This window comes from Lactuca virosa, chromosome 1, assembly GCF_052849685.1.
Source record: "Lactuca virosa cultivar CGN04683 chromosome 1, Lactuca_virosa_CGN04683_v6, whole genome shotgun sequence".
NCBI lineage: Eukaryota > Viridiplantae > Streptophyta > Magnoliopsida > Asterales > Asteraceae > Lactuca > Lactuca virosa.
The window spans coordinates 54,484,493-54,501,403 of NC_136426.1; positions in this window are offsets into that span (position 1 = coordinate 54,484,493).

Sequence of the window (16,911 nt, forward strand, 5' to 3'; positions counted from 1 at the left end):
ATAACTCAGAACTTTCATGGGCACTTAAATAAGTACTTGAAGGCGTCTCACAAATTGCTTCAACGAGTTTCCGAGTAATAAACTGAAAATCCTTCTAGTAAATGAAATGTAATATCCTTTAGTAAATGTGATGTAATACCCTTTAGTAAATGAAAATGTAACTCTGTAATGAATAAACTGTATATGTGTTCCATAAACTATACCTATTATAGTTTATATGTTTGTTTCCATATTGTAATCTGAACTTAGTAAAATAGTACGTATGTTCCATAAACTATACCAATTATAGTTTATATGTTTGTTCCTTTGAGATGAAAACCGTTGCGTCTTAACATATTTTTACGTAAAGTGTTTATAAAGTATAAGAAAACATAATAAACGATTTATATTTTTATACACAAGATTTCTTGCGTTTTACTTGTATTCCCCCCCCCCCTAAAACAATTGAAAAATCGTGAAAACGTAGGGGTATGAACTCACCTCGAATGTGTGTTTTTGGTTGGGTACAACTTGGTCGCGATGATCCTCGGGATAGAATACGTGTAAATAACCGTATCCTAATTATATTATACACATAATTATATGTGTAAATTAGATAACTAATAATTTAACATGATAAATAACATTAGTTTGTATAAATTACTTACTAATTGTAAAGAAGTTCATGGGAATTGATTTGGATGTTTGAAGATGTTCTTGGGTGAAATATGAAGGTTTGAAGGTTACTGGGAATCTGCTTGAAGATATGAAGGATTGTATATGGGTTTTGAGAGCAAAATATGAAGTTTTCTAAGTTGAGAATGAGAAATGAGGCTTAGATTTCGGTCTAAGCACACACACACACACATATATATATATATATATATATATATATATATATATATATATATATATATATATATATATATATATATATATATATATATATATATATATATATATATATATATATATATATATATATATATATGTATATATATATATATATATATATGTATATATATATATATGGGATTGAAATTGATGTGATGTTTACGTTGGGATGTGTAACTTATCATCTTGGAAAGAGTATTAACCGCCTAAATGACTAAATATCTAGATATTTTAAGGTGATTTCGGCCTATTTAAGGGTGATTTCGGCCAAGGTAAACTAATTCTAAAAGGATTTTCGGCCATAGATATGTTCCAAGAAGAGTTTTCGGTCCTAAGTGGTCCCTAGAAGTGAGATTTCGGTCCTAGCTTTCCTCCATGAAGAGATTTCGGTCCAAGGGTAAACATGATGGGGATTTCGGTTTTGCTATGGGATCATGACCGAAATCCCTTTGTTTTTAGATCCTTAAAACCGTAAACCCCTTAGTGGGCTATCATTCATGCTTTTTGATTTACTTCCTTGACTTATATTGACTTGCATCTATCTTATATATGCATGGTTTTCCATATAAGTATATATATAACTTATATAAGTTTTGTTTTCAAAGTAGAAATATGTATATTAACATATATAAGTATGTATTGTTGGCATCCAAAGTTCTTATTGTATTAATGTTATGGTGTTAATTCACTTGTACACAGTTGTAGTTTATACTTTTATTTGAATAAGTTTGACTTACACTGACTTGAAATAACGGGTTGTTACATGGCTCGTCCCTCACTTATATCAGTAACCTAATTCACGAATCAATCAAATAATGTTGGTGCCTTAGTTTTCTCCAAGTAGAAGATGTCTTTGACTTTGGTTTCATCTATCTCCATAGCAGACGACGAGATTCTGTAACACTCATTTCCCAGAATGGATCGGGGGATAGTATAGAGGAGTAAAAGACATGATTTTTAAGGAAAACCATATGCCACGACGTGACATGAAGGGTGTCACAACATGGCATACAAAATGAAGATCACGTATCTGGATTAGGTGTCACGATGTGACAAATGGTGTGTCACGACATGACAGCAGCTGCAACCTAATCCCATGAGTTAGGCCATTCCTTCAGCCTCCATTCCCCTTAAACGAAACCATATCCTCTCATCTTGCCTTTTGAGCTCTCTAATGGTGTTTTGGTCCCTTAAAGGTCGAAGGAAGACTTTGTTGAGCTAAGGATCATCTAGCAAGCTTGGATACATCCCTTGGTGCACCTTTTGGACTTGGGTAAGTCTGTAAGTTTCCATCTTTTTGGTTCACCTCTTATGGATCTAGGTTTTTAGTCTTTTCCTTCATGATTTGTAGTTATAATTGGTTGGTTTGGATAAAGTTGGCAACTTTATCACTCCATGAAGTCCCTTAGTTATTATATACTCCAAATCTGGATTCTCATGTTGTTTGATGCAATGCATGGAGTTTTGACTCCATTTTCACACTTTTAGACCTAGTTTTGGGGAAGCACATGCATTCGACATGCATGTCCATAAAGTAAGGATTTTTATGGCCCTTTAGAAGGAAAGGAAGCATTCTGGAAAGTTGGAGTAGAGGACTTAACGAATTAATTCCTTAATGCAAAAATGTAGCCTATAGCAGTCGTCACGACGTGCCAAAGAATGGTCACGATATGACAAAACCCACCTTCGCGACTGTTTTGTCTTTGCTTCCCCATAACGTGACCAAGGAATGCTCACGAAGTGGCGTTGACTTTGATTAGGTTGACCGTTGACTTTGTGAGTCTTTGGCCTTTGACTTTTGACCAGTTTGACCCGGGGACAAACTTGCAGGATTGGTGTAACACCCCATTTTTTCGCCTTACAATATGATAGCCCAGTCACGTAAATAGTGTGACATCCCTAATTTCACGGCCAGAAAAGACCGATTTGTTTATGCTTTGTTTTATAAATCAGAGTAATGGTTTAAAGAAAACGGTTGCGGAATTTGTTCCCAAAACAAGATATGATAATAACTTATCAAAACATTTCTCAAAGAGAATGTATTTTTATTTAATAAAACCTCAGGATGTCATGTTCCGATACAGACACATAAGCATAAACATATCATACATTCATTTACACTAGTGATTTACATCTCTTATAATCTCTCAGTGAAATGGGCCTTCGCATCGATACTTGTGATACAAAGAAAACTAAGTGGGTCAGGCTTGGGAGCCTGGTGAGCATATAGGGTTTTCAACCCACAATAATACATTTATTATATTTAATCATCAAACAATCAACCCAATTACCCATCCCCATATCTCCTTTATTTCTTAAGGGTTTACCCTAAGAATCAACTATCCTTCATCCATTCATTCCTAAGGATTTATCTAAGGAATTGGCACGAAGTCCATTGCTGCCAAAGTTTATCTATCAGGTACTAAGTCCATAGTTACCAACATTTATCTCTTAGGTACTAAATCCATAGCTATCAGGCGCTAACTCCATAGTTACCAAGGTTCACTTAACACTAGGGGCTAACTCCATAGTCACCAAGGTTTATACAATAGGCGCTAACTCCATAGTCACCAAGGTTTACTTAACAGTAGGCGCTAACTCCATAGTCACCAAGGTTTATACAATAGGCGCTAACTCCATAGTCACCAAGGTTTACTTAACATTAGGCGCTAACTCCATAGTCACCAAGGTTTATACAATAGGCGCTAACTCCATAGTCACCAAGGTTTACTTAACAGTAGGCGCTAACTCCATAGTCACCAAGGTTTATACAATAGGCGCTAACTCCATAGTCACCAAGGTTTACTTAACAGTAGGCGCTAACTCCATAGTCACCAAGGTTTATACAATAGGCGCTAACTCCATAGTCACCAAGGTTTACTTAACAGTAGGCGCTAACTCCATAGTCACCAAGGTTTATACAACAGGCGCTAACTCCATAGTCACCAAGGTTTACTTAACAGTAGGCTCTAACTCCATAGTCACCAAGGTTTATACAATAGGCGCTAACTCCATAGTCACCAACTATCCCATCTACCTATGTTCTACCCAACATTTTCGTAGATATAAATACTTACACACTTTAAATCATTTAACACCTGTATAAATCATCAATTCCACGCCCATCTCAAATAGACAAACAATATATAACACATAGCACGTATTTCATGGCAAACACTTCATATATATATATATATATATATATATATATATATATATATATATATATATATGTGTGTGTGTGTGTGTGTGTGTTAGAAGAAAGTAACTACACACTCACACAAAACATATACTTAATACATTAAAACAATACTTGTATTAAAATCGTGTTTGTGAAAGGGACTATACACTCACTTGATCAGAAGATGATCGGGCAGCACTACGGCTCTAAGAGTAGTACTTCTTCGGTGAAACTGGAAGATCTTCACACACCGGGCTTCTCGCAGGCAGAGCTTCGGCTCGGAAATTCTTTTCTTCTCGGGATCTTCGGGCTTCGGGACTTGCTTCGGGTCTCGAGATGATACTAGGGCTTCTGGGGTTAAAATAGGGCTTAGAGAGAGTATCGGGAGTGAGAGAGAAGAGATAGAGCAACCAAAATCGGCTGACCCTCGATTTCTATTTATAGGGGCATTTTTCAGCTCTCACGTCGTGAATTTTAAGTTTTCATGTCGTGAACTTAGTCGTCACTGCATGCGTCATCACAGGTTGCGTCTTTCAGGCTCCAGAAGTCATAAATACTGAGTTCATGTCGTGAACAATGTATTCACGTCGTGAACTCTGGCAGTTTTGGGGTTTCGCGCCCCGAACTTCAGAAATTCATAACTTTCGCATACGAACTCCGTTTTCGACGTTCTTTATATCCACGCGTAGCTGAGATTATGCTCTACAACTCTCGTTTAGACTCTGTTGGCTAATTTTGACTTTAATTTTAACATATTATTAATACATTATTTTTAGTAGGTCGGGACAGGAAAACTCTGTTAAATTCATAACTCCTTCATCTGAACTCCGTTTTCGTCTGTCATTTTATCGTTGGACTACTATTGATGAGATCTTAAATTCTCATTTAGAAAGTTTTGGCTAAATATCACTCGACCTCAATCTCGAGTTTCGGGCTGCATACTGTTAATGCTGAAACTTCGAAAAATCATAACTTCCTCATACGAAGTCAGATTTAGATGTTCTTTTTATGCACGCTCTCGGTTTAACGTATTCTACGACTTTCATTTAGATCGCTAAGGCCAAATATCGCTCTAACGTAAATTCACTATTTACGTCGCGTTGTGTCGTGTCGGTTCTGTCGCGAAACTTCGACAGGTCATAACTTCTTCGTTATAACTCGGATTTCGGCGTTCTTTATATGTACGGAATCCTTGTAACATATACTACAACTTAGTTAAGATTACTCCTTCTAAATAATCTTCCATCAAAAATACATTTTGATGCTTATCGTCTGTAAATTGACTAGCCCGGATCTACGGGCGTTACAATTATCTCTGTGCTGGGCTGAGGTGACAACCCGAAAGATATTCCGTTCTTATAACAACAACTACCATACCAGCATCAAGGCTGCGCCGTTCGAAGCCCTCTATGGCCGCAAGTGCAGATCCCCTCTGTGCTGGGCTGAGGTGGGTGACACGCAGCTGGTCAAGGGACAAGTCCCTGACAGCACTCTCACTGGTCCAGAAATCATCCGCGAAACCACTGAAAAGATCGTACAAATCCGAGAATGACTTAAGCCCTCCCGAGATAGACAAAAGAGCTACGTCGATAAACGACGAAAACCCTTGGAATTCCAGGTTGGAGACCGTGTCTTGTTGAAAGTCTCACCCTGGAAGGGCATGATACGCTTCGGAAAGCGTGGAAAACTTAACCCAAGGTATATAGGACCTTTCGAAATCCTAGCCAGGATTGGTCCCGTAGCTTACAAACTCCATTTGCCTCATGAACTTAGCAATATTCACCCCGTCTTCCACGTCTCAAACCTTAAAAAGTGTCTTTCTGATGAGACCCTTGTGATTCCTCTGGATGAGATCGAAATCAACGAAAACCTGAACTTTGTGGAAGAGCCCATCGAAATCATGGATAGAGAGATTAAACGAACGAAACAAAGCCGCATCCCGATAGTGAAGGTTCGCTGGAATGCCAAGCGGGGACCCGAATTCACTTGGGAACGCGAAGACTCGATGAAAACGAAATACCCGCATCTCTTTCCAATTCCATGATTTGTATCTAAATTCTAAATTTCGGGACGAAATTTCCTCTAACGGGGGGATAATGTGACAACCCGAAAGATATTCCGTTAACATAACCCATGCCGTTAATAAAATGTATTTTTTTGGGTTTTTCCGTTCACTTTCAAATTAAATAATTCATTTAGAATTATTATATTGATTTCCTATGTGTTGAAACGAAATATTCTTTTGAATAATCTATTGGAAATTTCTAGACTACGACTAGTACGGGTAATGGGTATTTACCCGGGTAAAATATTAAGCTCCGTTTAATGTCCGTATTGGGTGTATTCCCACCGGGTCACTAACTCTAGGCACATAAAAGGGTGGAGTGACCACCATTTGAGCTTTTCCCACACTTGAACTTTCTCTCTCTACTCTCTCTCTCTAGAAATCGAACACTCTCAAGAAATCTTCACTTTCAAGCTCCAATTTGGTAAGTGATCCTTCCTAACTAGTTGTTTATCCTAGCATGCATGCAAATCCATGTCTTAAACTCTCAAATGCATCAAAAACTCGTGTTTACGGTTTGGGGAGCCTCCCAAAAACCGTAAACTCCTTCAATGGGGGTTTTGAAGCCCCAAAACCCTTCCAAACCTCTTCTAAGGCTTAGATCCTTACATGCATGGAGTTTGAACCTCAAAATCATGACTTTTGGAGTATGAACATGATTTTACGGTCCTTGAATGTTCAAGAACCGTAAACACCCTTTCATGGGGTGTTGATGCTCCTTAACCCTTCCAATGCATGTCTAATGGCCTTGAAACTTGCTTGGATGATCTTAGAACCCTAAAACATGTCCAAATGAGCATAAACTTGAGTTTACGGTTTGGGAACGTCTCCCAAAACCGTAAACACCTTCCAAGGGTGTTTTAATGCTCCAAACACCTTACATGGCTTGTATTTGAGTCTAGAACTTGCATGAATGGCCTACAAACCACCAAAACACATGGGAAATGGACAAACATGGACAAGGGTGGGTTTACGGCCGTAAACCCATGAGTTTACGACCGTAAACTCCCCAAGGGTGGTCCAAGGACCGTAAACCCATGAGTTTACGACCGTAAACTCCCCAAGGGTGGTCCAAGGACCGTAAACCCTAATTCCTAGGCCATATCATGTCCCGATCACTTCCTAAGCCATGGAACCAACCTTAGATCCTTCCTATGTGCAAGATGAGACCTTGGATCACTCAAACCATCACACCCATGAGTTTACGGCCGTAAACTCATGGGGGATGTGGTCTTTGGACCGTAAACTCCCCTAAGGGTTTACACTTGAAGAGTAAACACTTTATCTAGGCCCTACACTCCTTAGATACAACCCGTACCATCCCTAACACTTGAATTGAAGTGTTTTCGTGCCTCGGAGTGTATTGTCCTGCTATCTTAGTAAAATCAAAGTCTAATTAGATACAATTATGTATCTCTTCATGTTACATAGGAACCTCACGCGTGTTCAAGCCCTAAACTGATACTTAGCATCTAAATCGGCACATTCTTGTCAGGTGAGTTCATACCCCTACACCTTTTCCAAGTTTTTCATGTTTTCAGGGGGGAATACAAGCAAAATCATAAAGGTTTTCATAACTTGAAAGAAACTGATGTAATTATACGATTCTCCGATGAACTTATGTTACTTTATCCCTCTTGTAATAGGCAGAGCATAAGGGATATTTTCTAAATATAATTACATAGTTTTCCTAAAACTGTATGGAACTTATCAAACCTTTCCAATCTAAAGGGGAAAAACTTATCAAACTGTGCAAATTATTATGGGAATAATTTGGGGATCTTTACCACTTGTTATACGAATTTCGATTTCATGCAAAGCCAAAAATATAAACTATGTCTGATTTAGTTTACTTATGTCTAATCTAGAGTATCATGTTAAATAATTATGTTGTATTTAATTATTTATACTCTACTATGTTCCAAACTAATTCGAAACTCGAAAACGATTGAATTATCCGAAAATCTGTAAATACTAACTTGTGAGACTTATCTTCGTTATATCCTTCGGGATACCAATAAATCCTCACCAGAAGTATAACCAGAGTCTCCTGGAGGGAGAACGTGAAATTTGTGGATAGATCTATTCGGGACTGACAATCCCACACCTAAACTGCTAGCTACAGTTAGGCGGGCACGCCTGGGGTGACAAATTTTGTAAATCGAACGACGCCTGAAGAACGTCAAGGAGGTCACGGGTCATATCAGTATGGTTATACGGCTCACAATACGTATTTAACAAACCAACTTGGTTACGGATTTTTCTTACTTTATTTCAACTATAGTTTTATGTATTAAAACTACCTACTTTCACACTGGATGGTATTCCAGGGATCTAATCTAATAGTTTTATGTATTAAAACTACCTACTTTCACACTGGATGGTATTCCAGGGATCTAATCTAATAGTTTTATGTATTAAAACTACCTACTTTCGCACTGGATGGTATTCCAGGGAATTAATCTAATAGTTTTATGTATTAAAACTACCTACTTTCGTACTGGATGGTAATTCCAGGGTCATAACTTATGGTTTTCATATCTTATTCAAATAAACTTACATGTTAGAAAATATGGGATTTTCTGGGAAAAACATGCCTACGTATTTCATAACTTAGTAACGATGGCCTTTCAATATTATAGTGAACCTTTACAAAAGGAAATGAATTATTTAACACTGGATTAAATAAACAATTTTTCCTTAACAAAATACGCTTATGAACTCACCAGCTTTATGCTGATATTTTAAAACTGCTTGTATTCTCAGGGCATCCATAGACAGGTACTCCTACTACTTTTGAAGAAGACGGAGCATATAGAAGACTCGTCTTTACTTTTGTTCTAACCAATGTATCTAAGAAAACTTGTAGTACTTTATTTTCAAACAAATGTAAAACTTTCTCATGTAATGTAATGGTTGTGTTTACTATGCTTGCTATGTACATTGGTTGTGATACTCTACATGACGTCACTCCGCCCCGGAACGTTTCCGCCATCGGTTTCGGGGTGTGACATATAATGATTCCATACACTATCTCTTCATCCTCGGTAATAACCGTAACTTCTATGTTTCCTCGAAAGAGTATTTAACTCTATGGCTTTCTTGACTGCAGACGATGCCTAATCTTGCATCTGCTTATCGTACTATGTTGTACTTTCAATCGTAACCTTCGAGTTACCAAATAAGTCCTTATTGCGGACTCCTTCTTCTTCTTAGGATAAATACTTTCATTTATCTATCGTAACAGACCGATGGGTCGTGCTCTATTGACCTCTCATCGCACAATGCGACGCTTAGACTCGGTCTTTTTAAAGTTAAATTCCAGAATGGAATATACCTTCCTTCATATTCTAATGCGATATAATCACATTTCAGCATGTAGCATTTCTACCTGCAAACTTCTTTCAACAACGAGCGCGATACTATCGATCGCATTAATTTCAACATTCTGACTTAAGTCAGATGTTACATCTAACTTGGTCCTCTAGACCACGTAACATACTCATCGCAGTCGAACTCAAATTTATATGACCACTAGGGTCGGAATAACAACCATCTCACTAATCATTACCGAAACAAGGGTAATGACATACTCGAATAAAACGAAATCAATCACTAGCTTCTTGGTAACCTTGTGACTTTCCCTGATCCAAGTATGAGTCCTGTGCTTCTGGTAGTATATGCATCTACTACCTTTCACACCTACTCATACTCGTCCCAAGTATTGTCTCGCAGTCCCCAAGTCCTAAAATCACAAAACAATTTAACACATACGAATGTGTCCAAATAATCATAAACAATTTCCCTAGACTCTACTAGGACTTCTTCATTGCGTATCTTCAATCATCAATTCTACTTCAACTCGATTGGTGATGGAAATATCGGGTGATGAGACAACCTCAAGAATTACACCAATCTCTCCATCATCCTGCCAATCGAAGGTGTACTTCAGACGTACCGTACTCCTCTAAACATATTGTTATTTCATAAGACATACTCTAAAGGCAAGATACCACTCTTACGATATCTTCTGATAGGTGTCATCCACTATCATAAGCCTTTTTCATTTCCTCCATTTACTCAATTTCTCTACGAGTCTTCACCATGACCCTTTGTACACCCAAGCAGACATTCGGTGTACCAAGCGAGAATTTTTTTTAAGATAAGAAAGCTTTAATTACAATAAACGTATAAATCTCCTTATCACCCCGAAACGTTTACATGCTAGTTCTAATATCGTAGTCATACGCTTAGAATCCTACACACATAAGGTTTCCAGATCCGGTCGGCAACAGACCATAGATCCGAACAAATAATAGCATCAATTTAGCTATCACACAAAACAATTAGCACATAAAAGCATTTTAGGCATCATTCCTAAAATAAACTAGTGCTTGTGTCCATTTAGGTGTACTACCTAACATATTTTAGACACACTCCTCACGATCAATACTTAGCATTCTAAGTTTAAGTCTATAAATTTCCTACAAATTCCTAGTTCGCTTAAACTAATGCTCTGATACCAACTGTGACATCCCTAATTTCACGGCCAGAAAAGACCGATTTGTTTATGCTTCGTTTTATAAATCAGAGTAATCGTTTAAAGAAAACGGTTGCGGAATTTGTTCCCAAAACAAGATATGATAATAACTTATCAAAACATTTCTCAAAGAGAATGTATTTTTATTTAATAAAACCTGGGGATGTCATGTTCCGATACAGACACATAAGCATAAACATATCATACATTCATTTACACTAGTGATTTATATCTCTTATAATCTCTCAGTGAAATGGGTCTTCGCATCGATACCTGTGATACAAAGAAAACTAAGTGGGTCAGGCTTGGGAGCCTGGTGAGCATATAGGGTTTTCAACCCACAATAATACATTTATTATATTTAATCATCAAACAATCAACCCAATTACCCATCCCCATATCTCCTTTATTTCTTAAGGGTTTACCCTAAGAATCAACTATCCTTCATCCATTCATTCCTAAGGATTTATCTAAGGAATTGGCACGAAGTCCATTGCTGCCAAAGTTTATCTATCAGGTACTAAGTCCATAGTTACCAACATTTATCTCTTAGGTACTAAATCCAGAACTATCAGGCGCTAACTCCATAGTTACCAAGGTTCACTTAACAGTAGGCGCTAACTCCATAGTCACCAACGTTTATACAATAGGCGCTAACTCCATAGTCACCAAGGTTTACTTAACAGTAGGCGCTAACTCCATAGTCACCAAGGTTTATACAATAGGCGCTAACTCCATAGTCACCAAGGTTTACTTAACATTAGGCGCTAACTCCATAGTCACCAAGGTTTATACAATAGGCGCTAACTCCATAGTCACCAAGGTTTACTTAATAGTAGGCGCTAACTCCATAGTCACCAAGGTTTATACAATAGGCGCTAACTCCATAGTCACCAAGGTTTACTTAACAGTAGGCGCTAACTCCATAGTCACCAAGGTTTATACAATAGGCGCTAACTCCATAGTCACAAAGGTTTACTTAACAGTAGGCGCTAACTCCATAGTCACCAAGGTTTATACAACAGGCGCTAACTCCATAGTCACCAAGGTTTACTTAACAGTAGGCTCTAACTCCATAGTCACCAAGGTTTATACAATAGGCGCTAACTCCATAGTCACCAACTATCCCATCTACCCATCTTCTACCCAACATTTTCGTAGATATAAATACTTACACAATTTAAATCATTTAACACCTGTATAAAACATCAATTCCACGCCCATCTCAAATAGACAAACATTATATAACACATAGCACGTATTTCATGGCAAACACTTCATATATATATATATATATATATATATATATATATATATATATATATATATATATATATATATATATGTGTGTGTGTGTGTGTGTGTGTGTTAGTCGTCACTGCATGCGTCATCACAGGTTGCGTATGTCAGGCTCCAGAAGTCATAAATACTAGAACGGGTCAAACGAATTAGTTATTGTGTCGTGTCGTGTCGGTTCTGTCGCTCAAACATAAATTCACTATTTACGTCGCGCTGTGTCGTGTCGGTTCTGTCGCGAAACTTCGACAGGTCATAACTTCTTCGTTATAACTCGGATTCGGCGTTCTTTATATGTACGGAATGCTTGTAACATATACTACAACTTAGTTAAGATTACTCCTTCTAAATAATCTTCCATCAAAAAGTCATTTTGATGCTTATCGTTTCTAAATTAAATAGCCCGGATCTACGGGCGTTACAAATAGACTATTTTGATAAAATAATAATTAGGATAAATACTCTTGAAGAAATTCACAATAATCGCAAAACCGAGAGTGTGCATATAGAGAATGTCCAAACCTGACTTCATAAGAGGACGTTATGATTTTTAGAAGTTTCAGCGTAGCAGTGTACGACACAGAAACCAAAATAGAGATCGGTCGATTGTTAGGAAAAACAATCTAAACGAAAGTTGAAGATCTCGTCCATATGATTCATTCGATATAAAGACAGATGAGAACGAAATTCATATGAGAGAGTTATGATTTTTATAAAGGCTTTAACAGTCTAATCCTGTTAAAAATATAACTTTAAAAATAAAGTCAAAATTAGCCGACAAAGTCTAAATAAAAATTTTAGATCTCGTCGATAGCTACGTGTGGATGTAAAGAACGTCGAAAATAGAGCTCGTATGAAGAAGATATTGAACTTACAAAATCCACGTTTTGTACGGCGCGCACAAAGCGCACGACGCGCAGCCTCTAGAAGGCGCAACATGGACCACATAGGTTTTGACACATGGCAGACAGCGGATGGATCGACGTTACCCTAGTGTACGACGTGCACCTATAGTGCACAACGTGCATCATTTCTATAAATAGATGTCTTCGACTTCCTTCATTTCTCACTCTTTCCTCACACTCACTTCACTCCAAACTCTCTAAAGACGAGCCACCCCTCGAGTCCGACCTTTTGGGTTTTTGGAGTGCTTTAGCGAAGCTCTGACGCATTGAGCCGGGCCAATAGAAGTTCTCGGTATCGAAACCTTGCCTGCGATCTTCCCAGTTTTTGCTAGGATTCCTGTGAGTTAAGATACGCTTTTAGTGTAACTTATATTTATATGCATAGTCGTTGTTATGGATGTATATAAGATTTATCAGTAATTTTAGTTGTAATGCTGATTGATCTACTTACGGGTGAGATGTCTAGAATGGTCATGTTGGCTTGGTTGTTGGATTTCAGAAAGGCTATACGGCGAAATGGTCCTGCCTCCCAACTGTCCGGCCTAGCTGATCCTTATTTGATAGAAGTCTCAATATTCATTCTGATTAGTGAAAGATCTAGTTTTCATTACCAGATTGTCATAGAGATTAATAGGTTAATACTTGTTCGACGTGCTATCCATCAGTAGAATCGCCTAGATATTTGTCAATCTTTCGAGTCATTGTCCAGGTGAGTTCGTCTCACTATATGATGTATTCCAGTATATATCCATGTATGTTAGGATATAGGAGCTAGTAGAGTAGAGCTCATAGTGTAGATTCTATGTTCCTGTATTGGTAGACTTGTTAGGTTGTTGCTTGTAATGTTAATTATATATGTGATCGGTTAAGGGCTGAGGCATTCCCGCTTTGTGCGGAAGGCCAAGATACGGACGGACTAGCTTTATGCTAAAGGCCAAGGGTAAGTTGATGGCGATAGCAACTTAAGCGATTGTGAGCCTTAATAATGGCAATAGCAACTTAAGCGATTGTGAACCTAAATACTTAGAAGACGAGGTGACGATAATAACAACTTAAGCGATTGTGAGCCGAATAACGGCAATAGCAACTTAAGAGATTGTGAGCCTAGATACTCGATGTATACATGCATATGTATTGTGATATATGGTATTTTAGGGAAGTCACTAAGCCTAGCGTTTACCTAGATGTTATATATGTTTTTCAGGAATTTCATTAGTTCGTGAGAAGGAAAGACTCGACTGTACACACGTACATTCGCAATCATGTTTCCGCATAATGTAATTATACTCTGATGTAATTTAATGTTTTGAATAAATAAAAAATGAAAATTTTGGGTTGAAAATACGGGACGTTACAATTGGGTTGCTAGTTGAGGATTTGTCTGTTTGGGTGTTAGTCGGTTCGAGGGATTGATCAGTGCCAGGAGTTAGAGTGTTGTTGTGCTTATCTGGTTCTGCTAATCAAGCAAGTTTCTCACTATGCCACATATCCCATTATATGTCCTTTACATGTTAGGATAAATGTGATGTTAGAGCACAAGTATGTTAGTGGTTGAGATAATCATTTGTATATATATGCAGTATGGGACACTTAGTGTCATTGTATGCTAGACCGGGAGGGTCTTCCCTGTTGATGGTATGATACTGATAGGAGTTATGTTTGGATATGGTAAATGGGGTATCACAGTTACCAGGATTATGTATGATTGATCAACGTAGGACTTAATAAAGAACTGATTAAGGGTAGGGTAAATAGGGAAGGCTAGTTGCCAAAGAAATGTACTATGATAGATTATGATATTAATGTATGTTATATGGTTATGTGGGAGTGATAGCTTGGGTTATATGTAGTCTAAGTTGGATAGCCTGAGAACTCTTGGTCTAATGCATGATTGTGATGTTCTTGTCTGATTGTTCGCTCTCGGGTGGATCATCTGTTCGATTGTCTATCTGATCCTTGATTACATATGAGAATGTCCATTGTAGGGAAAGACCATGGGGGTAGCCCATTGCACTTGTTTTTAAGACCATGGGGTAGCCCATGGCATTATAGGGAAGACCATGGGGGTAGCCCATGGCACTTGCTCGTAAGACCATGGGGGTAGCCCAGGATATTGCAAGGAAAGACCATGGGGGTAGCCCATGTCAAGATGTAAGACTATGAATTGGCCCATATCATTCACCCGGGGTTGGAGCAAACCGGTACTTCATGTATGTTTGTTAGGTATGATTATGTAGATAAGAGATTGGACTGTTCGGTGCTAGAACCGAACTCTTGTGTAGATGCATTGTATGTACGATGGAATATGGGGTATATTGGGGAACTCACTAAACTTTATGCTTACATTTGTGGATTAAACATTTTTGCAGGTCGTTCGCAAGAAGAGCTCGGTGAGACTGTACACACGCATCAAATATGCTTGTTTTCGCGGTTTTGTAAATTAACTCTGATATTGTATGATTTTAATCAAATGAATGTTACATGATGGTTTTGAAACAAATGTTTTAATTGGTTACTATATTTTAAAATTGAAAAATCTCTTTGTAATTCTTGGGACGTTATAGATTCTTTATGTTGGAAGTACAAATTCGAGTTGGGAGGAACCATTCACAAAGAATCTTGTTGTCTGCTATGAATATAGATGAAACTTTTTGTCAGAGTGTTCTTTTGTCTTGGAAGTGCAATTTTTTTTAGCATCTTACTAAACTCTTTTTTATTGGAAGTGCAAATTCGAGTTAGGAGGAAGCAATCTCAAAGAATCTCGTTGTCTGCTATGGAGATATATAGATGAAACCGAAACGAATACATGTTCTGTTTGGAGAAAACTAGGGTACCATATTATTTGACCGATTCGTGAATTAGGTTACTGATATAAGTGAAGGACAAGCCATGTATGAAAAACCTCATTAATGATTGTCCCATGTAGGATGCTGTGAGCAAAACCTGAAGAAACCGGTCATTAGGATTAAATGTGTACAAAAACATTAAGAACTAAATGTGTACAAACTAAAAATTATATTACCCTATTTAGTTATTTTTCCGACTTAACCTAGAGTAGATGGTTATAAGGATCGGATGTAGACAAAAAAAAGTTAAATGGTCAAATATGGACAAAAAAATTCAGTGAGTAAATGTATACAAAATAAAAAATACATTATTATCAATAAGAAATGTATTAGATATTTTTCTCTTCTAAATCGACTAACCATATAAGTATCGAATTCAAAGTAAACCCAAATATTTTAAGGTTGTATTAAAATAATTTCAACCTGTTTAATAAGATCAATCATACTTAGTTGGTTAGTAGGAAGAAAACCATGGGTTCTCTTTTTGACCAATGGAGGTGAGGTTATGACTACATCACCATTACAACAAAAGCTACATCTTCTTCACGAAGGAAGGCACCAAACTTAGGCCCCTTATGTTTTTTATTTAATACTATATTAAACTAGTTCAAGATAATTCAAACTTCATCGTAATCATATATCTGATTATGACAATTTCGACCCATTTACACATAGTCGATTTGGGTTCTATTTGTTGTGTACTTGGTTAAATGGTTATAATAACTATCTAAAAACGGGTCAAACGAATTAAACGTAGAGTAAATATAAACATAGTAAAAACATTGCATTTCTTAAACATTTTTACCAAATACCAAGTACAATGTGATCGTGACTATTGAAATCAAAATTGGATTCACAAATAAATAAACAAATAAATAAGTGGAAAGAGTTCTTTGTTGGATTGATGACCCTTTTATGTCATACATCCATTATTTGATAAAATATTTGAAAAGTAAACTCTATTTCAAACCAAAAGATTACCAAAGTCAAATCGAAAAAGGAAAACATAGATAATTAAAAAAAATTAATCAATGTAACCTCACGGTAAAAGATCGATAAAATCCAACAACAAAGTAATTTGTTTTCGAGTTCGTATATGCAGGCCAGATCCTGACATTTCGGAGGCATTGTGTAAAAATCAAAGTGAAACCCCATAAAAATTTCTTGTAAAATATTATAGACAATAAACTGGATAATTTTTTTTT